Source organism: Benincasa hispida, chromosome 6, assembly GCF_027475165.1.
Source record: "Benincasa hispida cultivar pf3 chromosome 6, pf3_genome.v1.1, whole genome shotgun sequence".
Classification (NCBI taxonomy): Eukaryota; Viridiplantae; Streptophyta; class Magnoliopsida; order Cucurbitales; family Cucurbitaceae; genus Benincasa; species Benincasa hispida.
The window spans coordinates 42485409-42498955 of record NC_143483.1 but is presented as its reverse complement, the minus strand read 5'-3'; the positions used below and the strand labels follow the sequence as shown (position 1 = coordinate 42498955).

Genomic DNA, 13547 nt, shown 5'->3' with positions numbered 1-13547 from the left:
ATTAATACTTCATGGAAAACATACGAGCACTTTAAAGATGAAAAAGGAATGTAGTTGATTCTGATTTAAGGTGTGTTTGAGATAATTATTGGTTAGAGTATGCAACAGTTTATTAGCTATTGGAACGAAGTAATTTTCAAAATTTTGAAGTAAAGATTTTTCTTACTTCAAAGTATTTGAAAAGTGATTTAAGGAAAATCATTTAACTAGTGCTGGAAGAATTTTAGAAAGTGGTACTATTCTTAAAAAAAAAAAAAAAAAAAATGAAAAAGAAAAAATGACTAAAAAAAGAATCAGTATCAAGTGTTCAATTATTACTAGCAAAGATAAAGTTTAACTTACAAAATGCAAAATAGTTTTTTCTCTACATGCAAAAAGATCTAAGGAAAATCATTTAACTAGATGCTTCTAGAATAATATTTTAATAATGGAAATGCAATGGAAACCCATTATTACAGAGATTATGTGCATGATGCAAAGTAAGGAATGTAGTAGGAAATGTAGTTATTATGTTAAAGGATTTGTATATATTTGTTAAAGATTTATGATTTTAAATTTCACTCTTTATTAAACCTTTATTAATAAAAAAAAACTCAAAACTAAATAAAAAAGAAGAAAGAAATGGTTGGAAGATCTAATGACAAAAAGGGAATGTAAAATTAAATTGAGAAAAAAAAGTAAAAAGAACAAAGTCTATGTACAAAACACGAGGGATGTGATTTTGAGGCCAAAGTAGACATTATAGAAAGATTTAAAGGTAAAAAGAGAAGTTAAAAATTCTTATTATGATGTTTGTTTTAAGTTCATGTCCATGTAATTTTATTTTTAACTTTCACTAAAAGAACTTCATCATATTAGTAGGTACGTAATTTGGTTAATCTTGTTTATATATTTAAATATTTTTATAACTGAAAATTCAATGTAAAAAGAATCCTGAATCAAAACCAAAGATGTACATTTGACTACCATCAAATCTAAAGAAACTCAAACAAACGAAAGAGCTTCATAAAATGACAATGAAAAGAAAAATAAATAACGAATAGATGAACACTTTAAATTTGGTATATGTTCTACAAATGTTGGGGACATTACTTGAACCAAGACAAATAAGACGAAGGGTTAGAGGAAGTTTATAAGTTTTGAAGTTTTGTTCTAAGTTAGTATATCCATTTGATTCGAACATATTTTTTGTATTATAAGTTTTGAAGTTTTGTTCTAAGTAATCTTTTTTTTCCCTCATTTGGAAAGCTATTTTACGCTCTTGAATTTTGATAAGTTCCAAATTCATTGATGTGGTTCAAACCTTTAGATAATGCGATTCAATTTTTTTTTTTTATCTACAATTACCTATTCAACTTTTTTTCAGGCTAATTTTTCAAAAAGGAGAGACATCTTACTTCATTTTAATCTAGTAATTTATTTCATTTTTCTCCTTCTGTAATAATTTTTTGGCCATCTCCTAAGCTATGTTTATTTTTTGGCGTATTTCTTTATTCTCTTAAATATTGTATTAAAAAAGATGAAAATTTTATTTTGTTTTAGAAAAAGGTTTAATTTTTAATATTGATTATGCATTTTAAGTTAGAAATAATAAAATAATGATTTTAGTTGAATTTTATGAAAAACGAAAAAATAAAACATCAAACCAATTTTAGTACTTTCCAAACTTTTGTGTTTCATTTTAGGAAAGTTAGTAAAGAACCAGAAAAGAAAAATATAAATAGTTACCACATACTTATATTACTAATAAAACAATATATATATATATATAGTAAACGACACGAGAAAATTATCAGAAATAACAATTTTAAGTTTTCACCTTACAAAATTAACACTCTTTTTGAAAACTCGTTCAAATAACTTTCAGTCAATCTCGAGCGAGATCGACCACCAAGTTAAAAAATAGCTTTTTTTAGATTGTTTTGGCCATTTTGGGCCTTTCTTGGTACACCTTGTAGAGATTACACCGAGATTCTAGTAATTTTTCTAAACTATTATGCGATCTTCCTAAATCTTATACCAAATCTTATATATTTTCAAGTTTTCTCCAATTTCGATTATATTTACCAAATATTATATTAAAATCTTACGTAATTTTTTTAAAAAAATATTTAGCCAAATTTCTAATTTCCAAATCAATTTACTAATTATCCAAATGATTTTTTTAGATGGATCTAGGTGATTGATTTTAATTTTTAAATTTTTGGAAAGATTAATTTTCTTTTAAAAAAAAGTAAAATATGAAAAATATATAAAATCTCGGTATGAATCTCGGTCAGATTAACATCGAGATTGCTGAATTCTTGGGCAGATTAATCTTGAGATTTTATATATTTTTCATATATTACCTTTTTTTTTTCTTTTTGCAAAATTTAATCTTTCTCAAAATTTAAAAATCAAAATGCAATTATCCATTTGAAAAAAATCTAATCGGTAAATACATTTAGAAATTTAGAAATTCATATAATCGTGGAAACATAAATTGGCTTAAAATTATATCAGAATTGAATATAATATTCTATAAAGATAACTGATTTTAGAGAAAATTTGAAAATATATAAGATTTGGATCTAATATTTGGAAAAATTACTAAAATTTCGATAAGTTGAAAAAAGTAAAATTTTCAACTAAATCTCTGTGGTCGATCATCCATCGAGAAAAATTAATTTAACAATTTTTCGAAAAACGTGTTAGTTTTGAAAGATGAAAAGTTGATGGTATTATTTCTGATAATTTTCTCATATGCAAACATTCTTTATCAAAATTGTTTCTTAAAAATCAATCTTTCAACATCCCATCATCTAACACCTCTCAAATAACGTTATTTTTTTTTTTAAAAAAAATCATAAATAAGATATATGATTAAAATGTAAAATAACGATGGACCACCCAACAATTCATATCCATAAATTTATCTTGTTTGTCACATCTATGGGACAAATGCGAAGGAGAATGATTTTTGTATGGCTAAGTTCATGCCTCTTCTAGCCCATTCCTAAAATTTCTATTTATTCTACTTTTCAAAGTTTGAAATCTACCCTACTAAATCACATTACAATATTTGACTTAAAAAAAAGTTGAATTTGGACATAAATTGATATATATATGATGATGGATTTCAAACTGTCGTCTTTATAAATGTCACCGAGGATATGATAACTACTTAGAATTGTCACAACAAACTCCACCATCGTATATGTATGACGATGGGTAGCTATGATGGCAGTTTAAAATTGACATCAACGCCAATGACATCGTACTGATATTGTTTTGAGATGTCTACAATGATAGTTATGGCTTTCAGTAAACGACATCATTTTTACTTTAATTAGAACTCTAATTTTTATATATCTTGATGGCGGTCGAAAACCATCATTATAGCCATTTATTGGTGACACTTTTTAACTGTCGTCATTTAGGATCATTCTAGGTGACTTTTCAATTTGTTACAACGTGTCTTTTTCAACTTTTAATGGCAGTTTATAACCACCATTATAGCATTACATTCGGTGATGGGTTTTTGATGTCATTATATGTGAAATCTATAAAAGGGGCCAAGTGGGAGAATCTGTATGTTCTCATTTTGCCCCTCATATTTAGGTATATACCTACTATATCTTTGTTAGTTATTTATATGTGAACTGTTAGTTATTTATACGTGAACCTTTGCACATTGTCTATAAAACATCTTTTCATTTGGTAGAACATTCTTTTATTTGCCCCTCATGCATTAAAACTCTCACACCCCTTTCAACTATCCTTTCATTCAATATACATTTAATTTATATGATGGGGATTAGAGATATTAGGAGCAATCCATCTCTTCAAAATAAAGGTAACTCTCATGTGTGTTTTTTATTCATTTTCATTCCTTTCAAGTTATAACTCTAATCACTACCACTTTCATTGGGCCATCGGCAACATCATCAAGAAAAAGAAACATTCTCAATAGAACAATGTAAGTGCTCATATTGATTATATATTTTAAAGCATGATTTTTTTGGTCAAATGGAGGAATCTTTCCTGTGTTTTTAGTATTGAATTCAACTATTGTAGAGAGTAAAGACAATAAAGAAGAGAGAGGAGTGATTCTCAATAAAACAATGTAAATGCTTATTTTGGTTATATACTTCCATTAGATGATGACTATTATTTATTTATGTTTATGCCAAATCAAGGAGTCCTTTCTATGTTTTCAATATTGAATTCAGCTAACCAAGAGGGAATGAGGAGAGTAGAGACAACAGGGAGAGAGGAGTGAGAAATAGAGGAAAAAATCGAGACAATACGGAAAGAAAAAGATACGTAGGGAGGAGTTATAAAATAGAGAATTACTTTTCGTTTGAATTTTTCAATTTAATTATTATATCTACTATCCTTCACGTGTGAGTTTTTTAAGGGTATTTTTGTTGTTCTTCCCCTCTTATTCCAATAAAGCAACATATTTAGAAAAATAAAATATTCTCTTAAAAAATTGAAAGTGGTTATTTGGTTGTTTAAATAAACTAGAGGTTTTTTCCCCTAGATTAGTGAAAGAATAATAAGAGAAAGTTGGTTGAGAGAAAAATGTGATAGGAAGAATATGAGAGACATATAGAGAAGATTTGAGAAAATTAAGAAATAAAATGTGGACAAAGTTAGAATATGATCTTTCTAATTTAAAATTTTAAAATCTTTATTATGATAAATTATATTATATTGATTCTTTTGTCAAAAAAATTATAGTGTATTGATTCTCCCTATATTTTTTTTTTTATTTATTTTCATTCTCTAATATAAATTTTCTTGTATTCATTCTCAATAACATAAGTTTATCTTATATTTACAATATGAGTTAAAACTCTTTTTAATCTTTCTTAAATTAATAAAATCAAATCACTTTATAATTTTATTCATTTTAGATGTTTTGTTACTTAATATAGATAGAGACATTAAATTTTTCTAAAAAGATAAGGTATTAAATAATAAAAGAATGTTTTGGTGGAATGTATTATTAAAAAATTTAAAATAACAAACAAACTCTCTTTTTTTCTCTCTTTCTAGAAGTAATAAGATATTCTTTAAAATAATAACAATAATAATTAGGTTTTTCTTATACAATAAATATTAGCATAAATATTAAAAATATTAAACTTTTGAGATTTTTTAAACATTTTCTTGTTTAATTTTGTATTTATAAAATTTAATTGAAGTGTCTATTTTACCTTTTTAAACATAATACCAAATTATTGGTAAAAAGAAATATAACAATGAGATGGTTTTGTTTGTTTGAATAAAATAAAAATTTACATAATTTTAACCGATAAAACAAACAAAATCTTTGAAAAAAATACATAACTATAACTATGCAATCAAAATCTTTGAAAAAAAACTACAATCACATATAAATATCAACAAAATTAGAAGATTTATCCAATACGTAATAGGATAGCGCTATAATTTAGTTTTGAAAATATAGGAAGTTAGTATTGATTTATGTAGTTTGTAAAAAAAAAAAGGTAATATATTAACCTAATCTATGAGTTTCTATATAAGTAAATGTTAAAAATTCTCTATATAAATTTTTACTTAATTTTGTGCACTTTCCTTAACTAGTACTATATTCAAAGGGACAATAAGGGGAGAATCTTTCTCTTCCCCTTTTACCCTTATAATTTTCTACAATTTCCATTCTGTCCTTATATCTCTTCAGCTAAACCTTTTTAGCAGACACCTCGTCAATCAAACTCTTCCATCGAAACACCCTTATATGCGAAGAGACTTCATACCTTCTACGATAATTACCCTAACTTTTTTTTTAATGTCTTTGAAGGATTTTATTTTTGTCCGTTATTCATAAGTAACCATTTTATTAGAGATCGAAATGGGATCGAAGCACACATGACCCTAAAATTGATGCATTGATATGATCGAGTGACAAGTTAAAAGTTTATGATAATTACAAAAAAAAAAAAAAAAAATCACTTGGCTAAAAAAAGTACTATTTATTTTTTTAAAAAATAAAGACTACAAGATATGCACGTGTTTCTTAACTAATTTACTTAAAAGTACATCATTTCCATAAAAAAAGGCACAATTTTCTAGAACCAACATTATAAAGTCCCTCCATCATTGTTAATAAAATGTCAATTGACATCTATAGTCTAAATCGTTGTAGTGTTACTTCATATTAAAACAAGTTAATTGTTTTCTTCTAAAAATGTATAGTCATCGACAATTATTTTAGAAGTTATTAGACAATTCTAAACTAAACTTCAAACAAATTCATAACGCACTCAAATCGTATAGAGTTTGATTAGGCTATGCTAGGCGAGCTATTTTTTTTTTTAATCATAGGGTTTTGTAACGCTCCTATAAACCACAAGTCCACTAATAAATTCAAGTAAAAATGACTAGGGATCTTCCACATTCATCTTCATGGGGAAATTATCATCAAGTTGATGACATTCAATTATAATAATCCATCTCTCTTGAAAACATGCCCCACATGAATATGGTGTTTGTTTGTTTGTTCATCATTATTGTGATAAAAAAAAATACATGAGAGAATAGATGATTTCAAAAATGATAATTTGCTCTTAAAGCTGAATCATGACAACATAATTTTGTGGATTCTTTTTGTATTCAATTTGGATTCAATCTTTTAGGTTGGATCTTCACATTCAAAGACAACAATGATTTTTAAAATAGTAACATAATATCATTTTTTTTTACCTGATTTAATTAACCTAAGCAACGACTTCTAAAGTATAATAAAATATATAATGTTTTAAGTTGAGGTGATATTAACTCTTTGATTTGATTTATTTTTTAAATTTAGGAGTTTGGAAGAGCAATTCCATGTTTGCTTTATTTACGGGGATCAAATTTATTTTATGTAAACTTTGATTTTCATTAAAATTAATGAGTTATTATAAATTATCACTTTTGTTTTTGGTTAAAATTAGGTGAATTAACGTAAATTAAATATAAAATGACATTAGCAACCCACTTGTAATCGTAGACTTTTAATTGATAAAATTAAAAGTCAAAGTGAAAATTGCCCTAGCACCTAATTTGAATATGGCAATAGTTGGAATATAGATACATGTATTAAAAACATAATACCCATTGGTTAAAAATCAACAGCAAAATAATCGATTGAAAACAAAATATTTCTAAAAGTTATAGATTGCCAAAATGAATGTAGCTTAATTGAGTTTGTGCGTATATTATCAACATCGTAGTTAGAGGTTCAATTTTCCATGCTCATATTGTTAAAATAAAAAAAAAAGCTATGAATCAAAATAAATATTTTAAAATTTCATAACTAAAATAAAATCGAGGAAATAAAATATAGGGATTAATCGGTAATAACACTATTATCGGATATTTTAAAAATTTAAAAATAAAATAAAATAATCTCAAAATTCATAAACAAATGAAAATTTAAATATATACCCTTGAACAACATCTTATCGTTGGATAATTTAGTTATGTTATTTATGTTAATTTATTATTAGAAAAAAGTTTAGAATGAGTTAGTCTCATCTTCTCTCTTCTTAAAGAAAAATCAGGTTGAACTCTTTGATTCCTTTTAATCGTCTTACTCTTGAAGTAAGAGAATAAGTTTTCTTAGAGACTTTTTTAACACAACAAATTTTCCTTCCAAAAACCATTGATTCCAAAAAGGATTTTTGTGAGCATACAAGTCAATAGTTACATGTAGGAGTGTTCATAGGTTGGATTGGGTTGAAAGACTTTTTAGACTAAACCCAATTGTTCGGATTGTAAATTTTTTCAACCAAAATATTTCTTATTAAAAAATAAATCTAACTCAATCCAACCGAACCAAACCGTGGAATATTTGTTGATTTCAATGAATATTTTTGGAAAAATTATAAAATTAAAAATTAAAAAAAATAAATTTAAATTAGCAAATAAATATCATATTATTTTCAAATAAGTAAACATGTATATTATTTATATTAATGACAATTTGATTTTTTTTATATATTTCGGGGATTTTTCTATGATATCGATCCACAAATCGATGAAAATTTAATACTATGCTTTCAACAAATCTTAAAATTAGTTCTTCAAAGATAATTCTATAATCAAATTGGTTAAATAGTAGTAATAATCAGATAAGAAAAAATACGGTATATATTTCCAAAATCTATAAAGAAAATACTGTTAGAGACTAAATTTTAGAAAAAATTAACCATAAATACTACATTTAAAATTTATTGAAAATACATAGACTAAAATTACAAAAATATATTGACTAAAAATAAAACGAATCCATCAAAATAATATTTTATAGATTTACGTAACTTACTCTACTATTATTTCGGTAACATATAGTTTGGAACACGTTTTAAAAATTGAGATTGATTTTATGACCTCGTCGCCAAACATATTTCCAGAAAGAGTTAAAATTAAATATTATATTTTCAGTTAATTCCCGTTTTCAAATTGCTTATCAAATTCTTAAAATAAAAATTGAGTTAGTTTCTCTAACTAATAGAAAACTTATCAAAGATGAGCTTAGTTCATAACCATTAATTTTCGAATTTCGAATAAAGAAAAAATGGAAATGTAAATTTTAAAATATTAAAGACCAAAATTGATAAAAAACACTCAAACATTAGCACTAATCATATATTTAACCTAAATAAAAATATAATTTGAAATCACATTTAACTTAAAATCACCTAATAAAAGGATCTATGATTGTGATAATATTTTGAAAATAAATTAAAATAATAAAAATAAAAAAATATTATTTTTTAGTACAATAGGAGGGTAGAGATCTATTGATCGTTACAAAAATATGATTGAGTTGTTCAACATATAGTTATAAATCATATGATAATTAAATTAAAGATGAAAAGATGGAGCTAAAAATTAAAGAAATCAAACGAGTAAGAGGATGTTACTGCAGGTTTGGTTGGCTATATTTTTCTATCTTGTGTTGGGTTAAGCCATCTTTATCAGATTTTCAATATCGTTTCCTTCTGCTGTTCTCAGAGGGTATTTTCTCTCAAAAGTTTTCCTAAAAAGTGCCATTATATATATATATATATATATATAATGCTATGGTTTTGGTTTTTAAGTTAAGCAAGTATTGAACTTTAAATTATTGAAGAGTTGTTCGTTTTGAATATAAATTGAATAAAGCTTTTATTTAAAGGGGGCTAAGTGAGCTACCTTAAGGGAATCTCAAACATGTGCTGAAAGTAGAGTAATAGCGGAAGTGAAAGGATCTCATACTTAGGGGAGCTTAAGTTAAGATTAGAAATTGGCTATTTGTGAATCAATGTTAGGTGTGTCTAACATATAAGTCTTACGTTGTAATTGCCAACTATTTCAATTAGTATAGGTAAACTGCCTCATAGACATAGGTAACTTTGCACCGAAACTAGGTTACCAACTCTTATATCTCTTGTTTTTTATTTACTGTGCTACATCTTGTTGTTCATTATATTAAAACATTATGTCTGATATATGTTAAGCAATTTGGTATTCACACATACTTCCAGGAAGTTTATACAAAATGAGTTTGTTTGGAAAGATAGTAGGTAATGATTCAACTTACTTGACTCTTCCCCCAGTAAAATGTAATATAGATGATTTAGTTAAGTGTTTTTCAAATCTTTTTTAATGCTAATCCTTGCACACTCACGTATTAGGATTATTGATTTTATTTCATGTTAAATGAGTGTATACGAATGGAAAGCACCTAAAAAGTATTTTTATTTGTCTTTTATTTAGAATTATTTTTGTTAAATTTTATTAGATTTGATATTGTTTGGTAGTGAATTTCAAAATTTGAACACAAGAACGAGATTCGAAGCTGGAAAAGGGTTAAAAGGTCCAAATCAACTTGGGACCTATACAAAGTAGGGAAGAAAAAGAAAAGACGCCAAACTGTCCAAAAGAGGGTAGTGTTGCGACACCCAACGACATTGTGACACGATGCCAAGGACAAAATAGAAGTGTTGCGAAAGGTTGTGAAGCGCCATGACACTTTGATGTTGCAGAAAAGGAAAAAATTGCACTTTTGGAAAATTTTGCCTATTTGATCTAGGATTTTTAGCTGGCCACAATCATCAAGTTTTAGAGTTTTAAAGGCTTAGAGAGAATGTTTTGAGCAGAGTAATGAGGTCTTTGATGCTGGAATTGATTGGAGAGTGTTGGAGAGTCAATTCTACCACAGAGACGAGATCAGATAGCCAGATATCGCCTTCCTTTCATTTTACATCTTTGATTCTTTTACGTATTTTTGCATTCTAATTATGATTCTATCTATAGAAGTCATGTTAGACTAAATTCTAACTGTTCTAGCATTGGATGAATTTTGTGGAGTTTTACTAAACACTTTTCTTGATATTGAATTTAATTTACATTAATACTTTTTAGCATGACCATTCTTAATACTTTTGAATGTTTAATCAATATCTCAATGATTTCATGATTTAAATCTTGCTTATGAGTTGGGTTTAGTTTAGATCATGCTTGCTAGACTGTCGTTTGAGCACACTAGAGTAGTTGAATAACGGTAGAGATTGTTGATGTAGAGTCTTAAAGATTTTCTTAATTACTTAGTTTCAAGTGATTAATAATTAGTAATTAAGTGAAAGAAAATATTATTTTTGAAATGAATAATCCAAATAAAAGACTTCTAGATCTAAGTATTATTATGATAATTGATTTAAGAGTTAAAACATTTGAGTTTAGTAGCTCCATGAATGAAGTTTATGTTGGGGTGTATGCCCTAAAGCCTCATAGTTTTATGTTAGTTGAATCAATGATTGATTAATTTTATATTACTTGTGCAATAATCCATCAATCTAAGATCTAAGGTTATCTGATGTAACTTAAACATGTATGTGGAGACATATAGGTGGGTCATGTTTAAACGATAACCTAAATGATGTGTAGTATAGGAATTAGGTTGGGTGCCTTATCTTGGTAACACTACTGATATGACCCGCTTTGTAGTTGTTACAATTGTTGTAAAATACTACAAATAATTTGATCCTGATCATTCTTGTGGAGACATGTGAGCGACGGTATCTTCTACAAAAGAGTATATAAAGACTAGACCACGAAATGTTAAGTCTTTCTTTATAATGTCGGTGCTAGAAGAGACTTACATTTCACTAGGATGACCATAGGTGACTTTACCTTAATCCTGAGTGAGTTGTGAACTTCTGCCTATGAGGGTAATCCTTTGATTTGTATGGGTGAGAGTGGTCATATTCGCCGACTCAATAAGCTTACCATTTTGAGAATTCATCTAATTGGGAATATGGGAACACAGTTACATAAGAAGGAATTCACTCCTTCTTCATAGTTAGGGTAAAAAGATAAATTGCTCCCTTAAGGGTTGATTCTGGGGCTTGAACAATGAGGCACCTCATCCACTCCTGGTCCGAGAGGGGTTCAAACAATGCTGCGACATCATAAAAGCTAATGTCACAACACTAACATTAAAGTGTTGCAATGCTTTAGATGGTCTGCTAGTGCGTTAGGAAACCTCTAGATCGAGGGTTTGAGCATTCCTAATTGTTTGTTTGTAGTTTTTCCATTTTTCTAATTATACATATGATATATGATTTTAATTATTTATATGTCATAATGTATGTCATATAGTTTTATTTAAAATCCCACATTCAGATAAACATGTTTCGTGCATCATATTTAATATAATATGAGCATTATATATGATTGTATGAATATTTAAGCTTACTCATGCATTTTAATATAAGGGTTATATTTAAAGGCATGTTTATATAGTTTCATATATAAGAGTTATATTTATTAATGAAAAGTATGTTCATGCATCATGTTTATAATAGTTATAATATATGATGACATGACTATATAGTATGCATGTATTAATTTTAATATAAGAGTTATATTAAAGTAATGTATGTTTACTATATGATTTTCATTAATATAAGAGTTATATTATGCTTTTTAGCATTGAACATGGCATTACTTAGGAATATAAATGTTATATTTGAATGAATACTCATTAATTTTATAATGGTTATTATTAATGACTTAGACTTAAAACCTATAATGAAGAGTTGCATGCAAACATAGGTCAAAAATTGATTTTAAACAGTTTAAAATTAATTGAGATAGACTTATATGGACATATTTCTAATACGATTAGAAATAGGTTTAATCTTTTAATTCAGTTTAATATGATTAATTGGTTTAAATAAAAGATTAAAATTGTAACAAATGTATCTATAATGGACCTTTGTCTTAGTACGGTTTTGTCTAGGCTGAGGTATTTAAGCTGATAGAAACAGAATATACCTACCTAGAAACTGACATGGAAGGTGAATTAGATAAATTTGTTACAAGCATGCAAGGAGTGATTAATGTTTATTAAAATGTTTAATGAACACAAATCAACATTGTTAAACTATCTAAATTAATTGTTATATTGGGGCAAAGTTAACAAATTACTTAGATAAATTTATTAGCGTAATTTACCTAAGTTATGAACCCTCATTTGTAAAACACTCAGTGGGAGGAGATACTTAAATTTCTTTTTCATGTTTCTCCCTAATTAGTTCACACCATGAGATCTATGCTCAGCCTCGAGACACTTTTGTTTGTGTCTCCCTACAGGTAGTGTTTGCATAGGTCAATACCAAGGTGAATGGAGAAAGTGTTTATAGTAAGTGGGTGAGGAAAGTGTGTCAACACATTCCACGGTCTTCTTCATTAATTTGTAGTAAACTTTCATGCTCGACCTTGAGACACCTTACTTGTGTCCCTCTACGAGGGTGTTTGCATGAAATTAACCCAAACTCCAGAAATGGTTGTGATTGCTTTAGTTTTTGCCCTAATCGATTTTTCCTACGGTTGGCTAATTGAGGTAGAACTCTAAAATCTAAAATGAAGGGTTAACTTACAAGAAATTGTTAAGTTGATGGCTTTTTGACTAAAAGATGGTAACTAGATGTTATAAGATAAAGAGTTATTCTGGAGTGAAGGAATGATTGACTGCCTTACAGTGGCTTTTATTCTGACTCACTGGAGTATCTTAGCAATAGAAATTTTACATTTATATGACGGGTTCATCTTTAAATTTCTTTGCTGAATTAGAATGGATAATAGATTGCATATAGTCGATTAACATATTTTATATAATTCAAAGTTATGTCTTTTTCTCTAAAAGTTTTAATTACCAATATAAGTCAAAGGTTTTGATTAATATATTACATTAAAAATTTCATCAACACATAATAGAAGTGTAATTTTGTCTTTTAATTTGGAAAATATCAAAAGAATTGTTGCCATTTCATGAAGTGTTCATGAATAAACTTTGTAGCAATAGCTTATTGTAATTGTCTATGTAACATATCACGTGTCTAGATAAAAACATGACAAAATATATTATATTTTGGAGTCATGGGAAGCTAAATGACCTACAAAGTTAAGTATCATCGGGGTTCCAAGAAAATTATAATAGCTAGAGTTAATAAGGAAAAAGTTTCCTAATTAGTTTAGGATGTCAATTGATGAGAGATTTTAGA

At 26.9% G+C, this 13547-nt stretch overlaps 1 pseudogene; it reads right to left on the bottom strand.

Annotated features, from left to right (window-relative positions):
- The window catches only part of LOC150035671 (leucine aminopeptidase 2, chloroplastic-like), a 38151-nt pseudogene that overhangs the window by 7916 nt on the left and 16688 nt on the right, over positions 1-13547 (bottom strand).